Genomic DNA, 11,388 nt, shown 5'->3' with positions numbered 1-11,388 from the left:
TAATGCACCTTTGACAGACAATATTTGTTATCATTTCTTGTTAATTAAATATTCATCAAAATAACTCTGTAGTAAGAGTATGTGTATTGTATTGCAAATGTTCCCTGGAGCGGTTTAGAGGGGAGAGTGGCAATTGGGACAAGGTAGAGAAGTAGAGAGAATATACAGAATATGACAGTATTCCCTTGAACATCCACTGGGGAACTTATGGAAATAATGATGTTCTAATGCCTTTCCCGCCAACTATTAATAGCACTTATTGGCATGGTGTGATTATAGTGATTTAAATGTCTTCCTTTACTCTTTTGATATTGTCCAAATATTTTATACTAAGTGAGTTGTATTTACAATCAGCTAACTGACACCAAGAAGTACAGGATAGTGGTTAAAAGCAAGGTTTCTGGAGCCAGCCAACCTCAGCCCTTCCTCTTACTACCTATATGACTATCAGTGGCTATTTCACTTCTCTGAGTCTGTTTCCTCACTGGCAGAGTAGAATAATAATAGTATCTACCTTACAGGATTGTTGTGAGGAGTTAATGGGTTAAACATAGATGAAACTAACATAGTATACTAGGTACTGCTTTAAGTACTTTTTATGTAGGTTATTAATATTAATTGAGTAAATGAGTAAGCAGGCTGCTGGAACTTCACACAATCACTTGTGCCCCATAAATGAGATTGGTCAGAAAGCATCGTCTTGGGTTGATGATAACTCCTCAGGGAGCAGAATGCAGAGACATCCCCCACCCCATCTCCAGAATGGGATTAATCGATGCTGAGGCTGCCAGATAAGACAAAGCTTGGGTGATGAAGAAATTGAGAAAGCTAACTTTGCAGGGGTCCTTTTCTGAAGGTTTCTTTTCTCCTGGAATCAGAGAGACCTAATTAGAAGAAGCTTAGGGTCTGACTACAGACCACCCACTCTGAATCAGTGGCAAATCCCTTTGCCCCAGTCTTTTAATTGCCTTCCTGGAGCACCGAAGATAGGGCAGAGATCCAGGCAGCTACTAAGAGGTACCTCTGTGGATGCTGGGGCTCACAAGCTACAGGTGACAAAGATATGTGTTCATATGGCCCTGAAGCACCATTTAGACAAACATTCTGCTCTCAACTGCTCTCATTCTGCACAGTCTTCTGGATTAGGGAAGGACTCCTTGGCAAAAGTAAATGTGGCCATAGTGGATCAGAGAAAAAGTGAACCACAGTTCAGGCTCAAAATAAACTTGACAACCCGAATTTTGCTTTTTTACCCTCTCTTAAATCTAGGAGGATTCAAGATGGCAGCAGAGTAGGTGGAAGCTGCATTCGTTGCCCCCCACACCCTGAACAAGACCAAACTGGAATTACAACTAAAATATAGAACAAGAACAATCAGCCTGAATAAATAACCAAAGCCGAGCTGAGCAGAAGTCTTATAAACAAGGATTTACAGGAGAAGCCACATTGAGACTGGTAGGAGGGGCGGAGACATGAAAAGGGCTGGAACCACTCCCATGCGCAGTCGCTGAGATTCTAGAGGGATATCTCAGCTGCAAAGGTTCCCCCAGAGCACAGTGAGGTCTCAACCACCTGCTGGGCTCTCCAGCCCAGAGTACCAGAGCTGGAAAGAGGAGCCCACATAACATCAGGCTGTGAAAACCAGCGGGGAATCTGTTTACCAGGAAGAGACTAGAGTCTGCTAGAGGCACAGGCACCCTCCTTTTAAATGTTTTTATTGACTTTATTGGGGTGACACTGGTTAATATAATTATGTAGTTTTCAGGTTACAGTTCTATAATACGTCACCTGTATATGGTATTGTGTGTTCTTTACCCAAAGTCAAATCTTCATCTATCACCACATATTTGATTCCTTTTATCCTATACTAACCCCACCTTCTCCCTCTGGTAACCTCCACACTGTTGTCTGTGTCTATGAGTTTTTGTTGGTTTTTCTTCTCTGTTATTTGTTGCTTTCAGTGTTACATACCACATATGAGTGAAATTATATTGTTCTTAACTTTTTCTATCTGACTCATTTTGCTCAGCATAATATTCTTAAGATCTATCCATGTTGTTGCAAATGGCAGTATTTCATCTTTTCTTGTGGCTGAGTAGTAGTCCATTGTATATATGTACCACATCTTCTCTGTCCAATCTTCTAACAAAGGACACTTCAGTTGTTTCATGTTTTGGCCACTGAAGAATACTGTAATGAACATAGGGGTGTATGTATATATTTGCAAATGGTTTCAAATTTTTTTGGTAGATATCCAGAAGAGTTAGGCAGTGTTCAAGCCCATCTTATAGATAAAAGAGCTGAAGTTCAGAGAATTTAAGCAACTAGCTGGGGTTTGACCCCCCTGTGATAGACCTTCAAAGCATTCTGTGACACCATGCTGGTTTGCCTTTCTGCTGTTTTCAGAGACTTGCTTCTGTACATTTATGAGTTTTAATTCGAATAAAAAATTACCAACTAAAATTTTTTCCAAACAAGCTTCCAAGGAAAAGGAAAATTAAACAAGACCCCTATTTACATTTCCAGATCGAGCTACTTTTTTACCTGAGTGCAGAGAGAGTGTGGGTGGGGGCAGCTATGTTTGTTTTTTACTTTTTAAACATTTTGAGGACCTGAGTCCACCCTGACACTTTGAGTGACCATCAAAGCATCTTGTAACTCATTTCTTTATTCCACTTTCCTCTTTAAGTCATTGCAAACAGATGAGGCAGTTCTAATGCAGTGACAGAGGTAGAGTCACTGTCATCTACGCCCATTTAGTTCAATGAGCTCAAACCAGTGTCCAGCTTGCTGCCTGGCACAGATTAAAAGGCAGATCCTTTATGAATCTTTGTTCCATACTTCTAGCTGAGAGCAATGGTTACTTAACTTTAGGCACATTATAGAAACCGTATTCCTCACTGTTTAAAAATAATTTTAAACCTGACTTGGAGAACCTAAGTAGATTAGTTTGCTGAGCTATATAAATACTCTAAAGATCCATGGCTATATATTTTCCACAGCATGTATTACTGTAACACTTTCTTCCAAGTGCAAATGCTTTACTTTTAGTATCATCTTTGCATACATTTTGTTTGTTCCATAGAAGCTTTTTGACTCCTAGCTCAGTGCTTTTTCTGCTCTAAGATGAGAGGGAGAGCCTATTAAACACCAAAGCCTGCTGTACTTCCTCTCTTCTGAAACCCCTGTTAGTTTTCTGAGGGTTAGTGGAGGTTTGGGGAACATTAGTAATTTCAAAGAGCAGATGATTTCATGTCTTTCCCGTTTAGCTTTGGAGTGTGAGAGAATTACATGTCCTGGGTGTTTTTGCCATTGGCTGATATAAAAATGAGGCTGAGGGTCCTGAGCAGACATAACTAGAGTTTGCAGAAGTATACCAGGGGAAGCCTGTCTGGAAGTGAACTATTTCTGTGCCTGATCAACAATTAGATAACAGATCTCTGAGAAGGAGAAATGCCGATGTTGCTCAGTGCCATGGAGCATGGTGGGTTCATGATGGCATTAAGGATCCACTTTCTTCCCGTGTGTCCTTAAAAGTCAGCCATTTCAACTATTTTGTGGGCTTCAAAGCCAGGAAACTGCTGCTTCAGGGTCCTGTTCATACTCCCCAGCAGTTTAGTTTATCTAAGTGGCCTGGGACCAAATCCTTTCCTCTGAGGCTGTACTGATCCATGGGTCTTCTGCCTGGAGGTTTTGCGGAGCTGTTGTTTGTTTCTCCTAATCTTAATCGTTAGGGAACTGGTCTGTTGTTCTGTCTAGAATTATCAATCATTTTGGACCAGTTTGGGAATTTGAACAACACATCACACGGCAAAGTGGGACTGTTCTTGGAGAGAACCGAACTTGCCAGCTCCTTGGAAGACCAGCTGACACTGGGAAACCTGGGTTTTCTTTAACGTTTTCCTCTGCCCATTGCAAAATGGACATACTGATGCTGAGAAGAATCACATGGAGGTGTATTTTGAGTGAAGAGACTCCCTCTGCTGCTCACTGTCTCAATAGGGAGGCCTGAGTCACTGTCTTGTGATTGGAATTCATGAAGATTTCAGAGCTGGCTTCAGGGGCACAGACCTGGATACCTCCCCAAGCTTTCCATTTTCTCTCTTGAGCCCCCGACTTTCTCCATCATCTACAGATCAGTTTGGTTTAGGTTGAACCACCGTGCATGCACTGCCTTTTCAGAACCCACTTGGCCAAGTTCTCCTGCAGCACTATTATCAGTCTGCCGCTGGTAGGGCCAATCCTTCCGATTATCCTGGCATCTGGCCAACAAGCCATTTAATTTTATATTTATTTATTCATCAATACCTCTTTCCAAAAGAGAATGTAAAGGGGCTGATAAAAATGCATGATATGTAGCAAAATGAAATAAATTAAAAATGAGGAATGAGATTTGGGCAAAGGGTAAGGACAAGTAGGCAGACGATAATGAGAGGCCAGGAGCAGGGGTTGGCTCACAGGACTTTTGCCTAGTTCCTTAAACATGGACAAGAGGGGATGGTTCCTTGGTAGCTGCACACTCCTCATTAGAGTTTAATCTGATGGTAGCCCTGTGAGTCTCTTCTACCCACCCATCCCTGCAGACAAGATATGGAAAAAGGAGATTCTACAAAAAGGAGTATGAGTGTAGAGTTTACAACTCTGAATTGGGGTAATTTTCCAAAATCATTATTTAACTTATGTTTCTCTCCGTCTTGCTCAAGGATAGAGAATAGCGTATATAAATTCGGGGCCTAAAAAGGTGCTTACTATGTGGTAACTTGTTTTTGCCATACTTGTGGGTAACGGCATGGCACTTGGGAGCTGGTGTCTGAGGCAGTTGGGAGTTGGAGACTGAGGTTCAAATCTCAGCTCAGTGGTTTACTTAAAGTAAATGCCTTAATCTGTGCAACCCCCTGTTTTCCAGTCTGTAATTAAGGATAATAGCAATACGCAGTTTTGGGGTGTTAGGAGAAGTATGTGAGGCAATTTTTGTGAAACACCCAGAACGGCATCTGACACAGAGTGAGTGTTGTCTCAGTGTTCTTCTACATTATTATTAATATACGCTCTTTCCCTCTCTTATTGGAGAAAAGAGACCATCAGGTTATAGGATGAGATGCAGCACTTGAGGTCCTTTAGTGCAGCCTTCTCACGGGTGGATGCAGATCCAAAGATGGGAAGATAGTAGCTTAAGTTGACACAGTACATCAGTGGCAGAAACTGGACTTGAATTCAGGACTCTGGATGCTGTGTCCAGCCTTCCTATTATATCTGCTCCTTTGGCTCATCAAGGTCAACTACCTGTCTCTCCCCCACCATGACATTCCTCCAAAGGAAAATAGCTGCCCTCCCCCAGAGAAGATCTAAAGGCATCTCTTAGGAGAGTAGCAGAAGGAAGTAGGTCTCCTGACCTGTGCATCCCCAGATGGGGCTGCATAAAGGTGGGCTACTGCACCCTACTTCCTCGGCCAAATTGATGAGCCAAGGTGTAATGTAGCAGAAAACATTACAAATTTGGAACCTGAAGCCCTGTTGCCATTTATTAATTGTGTGGTCTTGGGTAAGTTGATTTAACCACTTTGAGCCTCATTTTACTTAGCAATACAATGGGGATAAATTAAACTTCTGAATGATGGAAACAACCTGGCAGCTGAAAAAACACTTGTGTAAGAATTATGTGGGTTGTTTACTGTGTACTCTGCACAATGTGTGTGTTTTCATGAATTATAGCTTTTACCTCTCACGACACAGCAGTGTGCTGTTGTTATTATTGCAGTAGATGTTGACCCTGAGACTCGAGGTCAAGTGCCTTGCCCAAGGTCACACAAATAGAAATGACTGAGCTTGAGTTTGGAATAACAAGTTGTCTGTGTGCAGAGCCCATTTTCTTAGCCACTGTGCTCTATTGTTGGGATTCTAGCCTTACCTTTCCACTAAGTGATCATAGGCTGATCAGAGAGCCTCTAATATCTTATGGGCCTCTCTCTGTGTTAGGAAGCTGACCCGTCTGAACAACATTGCCTTGAAAATGCCTCACAAGGACCTAAAGAACTCAGCATATTTTGTAATGAAATCGGGGTAGCTCACTGCAGGTGATTTGCATCTTTATTTTCTATTGTTCTTGGATAATGATGTGTGCAAATAAGCATGAATAGTTGCCTGGTCCCCTGCATTGCTGTTAAAATGTCATCTTTTCAGTAAACCTTCCCTGACAGACCTATTGAATACTCATCTTCTTAGTTGGCTCTCTCAATTTTTTACACCCTGCTATTCTTCTTTTAAAACATTTTAATACGATTTATCACCTTCCATCATGGTAGAAATATATTTTGAAATACATTGCATATACTTGGCTTTCTGCTAGCATGACAACTCTACAAGGCAAAGATCTCTTTCTATTTTGTTCTAAGCAAGCAGAAGCATGCTTGGCACACGGTAAGTTCTCAGTAGACTCTTACTGGATAAATAAATGACTGTAGTCTCTTTCTCTCTCTTTTTCCCCTCTTTGGTCAGGATGATTTGTGTGAATTCCTTTCAGAACACAGCAAGTCATTATTTTGGCCAAAGGTCAGAATTAGTATGGCCCCCAAGGAAAGAAGAAAACTCCCAAATACTTACATTATCAGGAATTTAGTCAAGGGACGCACCGGATGCTGACCTTTATGCCACCAGTAGTTCAGCTTTTTCCAAACATTGAGCAAAGTTTCATTTTTTTATTTATCTAAAATCCCATGAGATCTTTCTCAAATTCAGTTTTTATTTCAAGGTTGGGAGAATGACAAGAAGAATCCCCTTTGAGGTATTCAGTATTTCCACTGCCCCAAATTATCACCAGCCAAAGGTACAGAAGCAAGATTGTCCAAATACCTGGCAAGAACTCCATCTGTACTAAAACTCTAAACTCAGTGTGTTGGCTTTGTCCTTAATGAGCTGTGGAGGCTAATTCTGGAATGGCTCCATGCTGTATCTCATTGATTGATATTGATCTGGCATTTAAAAAAATTAGGCAGGTCCTTTGGAATAAGAGGAGAACTTGGAAACCAGGCCATGGTGTTTGGGAGAAACAGAGGAGAGGAAGCAGGTTGGTTCGTAACAAGTTGTAGAGATTCTTTGCTCTTCACAGCTCATTTCTTGCACCTAACTCCATTATGTTTATATGCACACCAAAAGAACTGTAAAGAAAGATGGGGTTGATATTGGGGGTCTGGGGGGCTGTGGACTAGGAGATAAGGTTCCAGAATGCACGTGAACCCAGGAGTGTATTACTCATATTGTTGCATAACTTAGAAAAAAATAATTCTCAGTGTGTGAGTCAGGCTATGTGCTAGGCATAGAATGTGCTTATGTCTTTCACAATAATGGCTTTGGTGTTGAAATGCACATTAAACTAACAGGGAAACTGGGGTTCACAAAAAGATGAATGAGCTCATCCAAGGTTTCCAGGAATTTGGAATTGGGTCTGATTTCAAAGCTTATGTCCTTAATACTCTACCACTAGAGTTTCACCAACAAAGTGGAATTTTCCGACTCTGCCGTGAGGCTGAGGGAGTTTTTAATTTGGGAAGTTTGGAAATGTCTGAGGAACTGAGTTCTAGCTCTGGCTTTGCCTCTTGACCAACTATGAAATCGTGAACCAGCCACTTTGCCTCTTGGAGCCTCATATTCTCTTGAAAATGGGATTAACAATTTATACACCCAAGGATTTCTGAAAAGTCAAATGAAATAAAGTCTGTAAAGAATGTCAAGCGCTTTACAAATCTAGAAGATTGTTATCATTACTAAAAATGATCAAATCTAGCCATGTTCATCTTAATTTATATTTAATGAGACTTCATTTTTTAAATGTCAGTGTGCAAGCGAGGATTCATGACAGAGAATGGCACTGTGGTGACAGAACTGATTCTGATGGGGTTCCAGCTGCAGGCAGACTGCAGATGGACCTCTTCGTTGTGTTCTTGGTCCTTTATCTCATCACCATGGCAGGCAGCCTGGGCATGATAGTGCTGATTCAGACTAACCCTTGCCTCCCTCCAGACTCCGATGTACTACTTCCTCAGACCCCTTTCCTTCCTGGGCATTTTCTACTCCTCTGTTATTGTCCCTCAGTTGCCTAAGACCTTGGATACTGATAAGATGGTCATCACCTAAGAGTGTTGAGCTACCCAGTTCTTTTTTCTCTACTCTGTGCCAGCCCTGAATGATTCCTTTTTGACTGTGATCGCCCATGACCATTATAGGTTACAGTGGAATAGGTTATACCATTATAGGTTATAACCTATACCATGTGTACATGGTATACATCTGGTTGTGTATAACCCCCTCCTTTATGCTACTGCCGTGACACCACAGCTGTGCCTGGGGCTGGTGGCTGGGGCATGTGCTGGTGGCATGCTCAATTCCATGATCCATACTGGGTATACCTTCTCAGTCTCCTTCTGGAAGTCCAAATATGTGGATTTCTTTCGTGAGTTTCCACCTCTGCTGAAGATTGCCTGTAGCGAGACCAGGCTATAAGATGGGTGATCTACCTCTTTGCTTTCTGGGTCATATCAACCAGCATTGCAGTGATTCTTATATCCTACCTGTTCATCATTTAGGTCATTCTGAAGGGATGTTATAGCCTGAGAAACAAGGAAGTGAAGAAGGCTCTGAAGAAAGAGCCCTTGACAGGATGAGGATTTCCAAGTAGCATTAGACTTGAGCTCCACCCATTCAGAGGTGCTTGCAAATCATCCTTTGGGCTTTTGGCTTGTTCCCTTAATACATAATCTGGATCTTGTAATCACAAAGATATATCAGAAAAATACAGTTTGGGTTGCAATGACTTATTTATTAGCTCTATGACCTTGATCCAGAAATTCTCTGCCTTAGTTTTTACATCAATAAAAATTGCTATGATTAAAGCAAGAATTAAGACAGATGGAATGACAAAGGACTTTATCAACAATAACACACTATAAAATGTAAATTTTATTTTTCTGATCTGACCTGGGTATTGTTGAGTGTTTTTTTAGGTATTGTTGAGTGTTTTTTAGGTACTCAACTTTTTTTTTTATGCAAAGCTAATTTTTGCACCTTGGATAGTTACAAAACAATGACTTATTATTTACATAATAAAGGCAGTCACATTCTTTGTTTGTGGGTAGTGAGGTGGAAATCAGCCTTGACCAGAAAAACCTTTTCACAGCACTCAATCATGTCCAAGTTAGGCATTTGTCATGAAAAACACAAGTAGCTAAACAGAGAAAGAAAAAATAGAGGGGAAAGGAGATGTTACTGGGAAATGTTGAACTAGAATATGTTAGCCTACTTCCCAAGATAGCATAGAGGACCAAGACACTGCATAATAAAAGAGAGATGTAGTGATTTGCATTAATTATTGGAAATAATTTGATCTTGATGTAGAGCTGAATTGAGTCCCATATATAACTTTTGAAATATTTCTTGATCACCAAAGGTCAGAAGCTCTATTTTATTTTTGAAGCATTGTTCACGGACCATCTGCCTTAATTAACTCAAGATGTTTTCTATTCTTCCATAATGAAAACCACTATCTACTTCTATCTCTTGTAGGACATTTTCTTTATTATTAGAAGATAGATAACTACGAATCCAAGTGCCAAGTTTTAATGACCTCTATATCTACTAGAAATATTTGAGAAACATTTCCATAGAGATTCAATCTTATTCATCATGTCGCCAATATTTATGGACAATCTGCTATGTATTGAACATAATACAAGGTTCCAGCAGATAGTAATAAATAAGATAGACATTGTTCCTCCTGGAGATTAGAACCTGGGGCATAGACAGATATTAAACCATTACACAGTTACCTGATTTTTTCATTTGATATGAGAAAAAGGAACAAAAGAAGCACAGAATATTGTTATACTATATAATAGGGTTCTGACCCAGTTTGGTGTGGTCAGAAAAGACTTCCCTGAGGGAACTAATATTTAAGCTGAGGCTTAAGTAATAAGTATGTCAGAGTCATGGGTGGCCAGGACTATTCCAGTGAGAAGGAGTTGCAAATACAAAGGCCTGTGAAACAGGATGCCTTGAGGAACTGAGAGCTGAGTGGCTGCCACATAGGAGTGAGGGGTTTATGTGAGATGCAGCTGGTGAGTTCAGGAGAAACTGGGTCACAGAGCCTCGCCGGCTCGCTTAGGGACTTGCAGACTTTACTCCAGGAGCAAGGCAGGAAATGATCCTATCTGAATTTTAAAAAGGTCCCTTCGATTATAGTGTGATGGGTGAAAGGAAGTGGGAGGAAAAACACCTATTTCATCTCAGAAACAAATGGTGTCTCCCAAGGCATGATGCTCCATTGGCACCCAGTATTGTATACTCTATTTTAGAATTCATGTTAGGCCACAGAGAGCGAGCAGGCACATGGCCATGATGTTGCTCTAGGACTGATTTCTTGGCAAAATGGTGAAACTGGGAAAATCTACTTTTGGTGGCATTCATTCTTTCATTGGTACACCTTTCCTTTCCTGAATTGCAACCTTCTTCCAGTATACACCATGTGTCCCTCCATCAAAATGGTCATTAATTACTCCCACTTAAGAGGCCGACACATTTTCATGAACTCCTACTGTATGCTAGACTGTGCTAATTGGCTGAAGAAATCATCCTCAGCAAGGAAGGCTTCTTGCATACTTAAAGGAAGGAAAAACTTTCAACTAAAAAAATAAATGAGCAAAATATGGAACAGCGAGTGTGCTGTTTTAGTCGTGGGAATGGCCTCACACTCCTCCTACTGATACAGGGTGCAGCCAAGGAGGGGGGGGTGCAAAAAAAGATTTGGAATGGTGTCCAGAACTCAAAGTGTATAGAAATATTGGAGAGACATATAAAATGTCCTCACCCCTTCCCCCCACAGGTGTGAGTTGGGGAAGGGACACATAGACCAGGAACATGCAGGGCTGTTTTGTACAGCCACAGCCTTGCAGCTAATCCATGGCATGGTCATTTAACATATCTATAGCCTTTGGCAGGTCACTTGGATATGTTAAATGGCTGTGGCCAGGCTTGGAGCTAGGGAAATGAAGTCACTTCCCCCCCAAGATGTAACTGGGGAGCAGGTCCCCTGAGTTACAGCACCTGGGTGGGAGCTTAGAGAAGATTGGCTCTAGGACATGGGGCCATACCTGCCCAGACTCACGATGGCAGTCCAGTAAACTTGTAACAATACAGAAATACTGGCAGGTGTAACTGATCGTGGGAGGAGTCGGAAATAGGGGTACAGAGGAAGATGGGCACAGGGGTTTAAACCCAGACTCGGCAGCCATTAGAGAGAGAGTGATGCGGTTTCAACAAAGTTAGGACCCCTTCTTTCCCAGGTGAAAAGGGAAGCCCACACAGTTTTGCCAGAATGGAGATCCCTGCGGCCAGGTCAAG

The sequence above is a fragment of the Sturnira hondurensis genome, unplaced genomic scaffold (genome assembly GCF_014824575.4).
Source record: "Sturnira hondurensis isolate 20B ecotype Veracruz unplaced genomic scaffold, ASM1482457v3 Scaffold0002101, whole genome shotgun sequence".
NCBI lineage: Eukaryota > Metazoa > Chordata > Mammalia > Chiroptera > Phyllostomidae > Sturnira > Sturnira hondurensis.
The sequence above is the reverse complement of the archived record's forward strand: the minus strand, read 5'-3'. Positions refer to the sequence as shown.